The sequence below is a fragment of the Etheostoma spectabile genome, chromosome 15 (assembly GCF_008692095.1).
Source record: "Etheostoma spectabile isolate EspeVRDwgs_2016 chromosome 15, UIUC_Espe_1.0, whole genome shotgun sequence".
Taxonomy (NCBI): domain Eukaryota; kingdom Metazoa; phylum Chordata; class Actinopteri; order Perciformes; family Percidae; genus Etheostoma; species Etheostoma spectabile.
The window spans coordinates 35,121,396-35,123,096 of record NC_045747.1 but is presented as its reverse complement, the minus strand read 5'-3'; the positions used below and the strand labels follow the sequence as shown (position 1 = coordinate 35,123,096).

Below are 1,701 nucleotides of genomic sequence, written 5' to 3'. Positions count from 1 at the left end.
GCAGGATAACCAGGGCTCGGTTTACATCTACCGCTATTTCTAGCCAATGGGGGACCATAGGCAGGCTGGGGAAACTCATATTAAATGTTAAAAAACCTCATAAAGTGAAATTTTCATGCCACAGGACCTTTAACACTAAAGAAAGGCCCACAGTAATAAACCTACTAGGCAATCGCGACAGCAGTACACTAGCAACGTTTTTTTCCACAGATGCTGAGTGATACTTCTTCTGCAAAGAAATTCAAATCAAAGTTGCATAAGGTTATTATATCACAGCTATGAACCAATCAGATTGCTTGATTTAAGCTACCCATTTTAACCAGTCTATTTGTTATAGACTGGTTAAAATGGGTAGCTTAAATCAAGCAATCTGTTGTATGTTTTACATAACTTTTCTTAAACCCTACAACATGAAAATATTAATTACTTCCCTGGGACTGTAGCATATGTTTTGACAGATTATAAAAAGCATTTAATAACCTATTTAGAATTAGTTTAATAACATAATGAGAGCTAGATTTATAAGCCAGCAGGCAGCACTGTGTTGTTGCTGTATCTGTTGTATAAATGCTCTGCGTGATAATACGAGAGTAATTTAATGTGTCAGTGGAATGTTGTTATCTCACTGAATCATGCTGCAGCACCATGGATACAGAGTGAAAGCTGCTCATGCTACGTTGTGTTATACAGCAGGTTTAATTAGAAGACATGCAACTTCAACCAAATATTGAAAAACAAAGCTCCATCATTTTTGTTGTCATTTTAAACCTGCTTAGTTACTAAAAAAATAAACATGTATCCATGAAATTCCAGGTGTCCTACATTCTGTATTAATATGTCCTTATAATTCTGACTGGCAGTTGGTTCATCAAGGTTGCAATGACAAATTCCTGTGTGAAGTGAATCTGATTCTTACATTAGGAGAGTGAATGTAGTGTGTTGAGGTAAAGGATTAAACTTGCATCTCTCCCTCTCCTAGAGGCTTGGAGAACTTCTGTTGTGAAAACTGGATGCAGAGTATTTTGTTGCATTTGTTTTCAATGTTTTTCTTCTTTTGTGTTTGTTTTGCTTCTTTTTTCATAGTTTGTGTGCTTTTCTTTTAGCATCGTTCCTGTATTTGCAGCATGTTTATGTGTTTGGTTGTGTTGTGTGTGTTTGTTTTAAAACATAAATTAAAAGATTTGTGCCATAATGTCTGGCTATGTCCTTCAGAGGACAGGTTATGGCTTCACGACAAAAATAGGAAGTTTGTTCCCCTCAAAAATAGGTAATTGAGCACTGTAGTGGTTCTGACCATATCAGTGACTGTGTAACTAAATTGAAACGGGGCAAATGAAGTGTGTGGTGTTTGTGCTATGACCATATCAGTTACTATGTACCTACATGGAAATGGGCCAAATGATGAATGTGCACGGTGATAGCGTTAGAGAAGGCTAGCTGTAGTCTCGTTAGTCCTGTTGTAGCAAGAAAAGGGAAACCGTGTGCAGATCACTCTGAGCTACCCTTTTTTAGGGTTGGAATAAACTTCAAGACTTCAAGACTTCATGACCCGTCTCCTGGAGGACAAAGCCACACCACCGCCGCTCCGTGGATTGTTGTGGGGATAATTATCACAGAGACAGGGACCAGGGTAAGTGAATTTAAACAATTTCTGAGTTGAAAACGCATCTTGTCGTCACGTAAGGGCCCTGTTCATGTTGC

The 1,701-nt window shown here is 38.2% G+C and overlaps 1 protein-coding gene across 1 annotated transcript in view; it reads right to left on the bottom strand.

Moving 5' to 3' along the window:
- Positions 1–1,701, bottom strand: part of LOC116703437 (carnitine O-palmitoyltransferase 1, liver isoform) — a 14,972-nt gene that overhangs the window by 4,850 nt on the left and 8,421 nt on the right. The gene's annotated exons all lie outside the window — the stretch shown is intronic.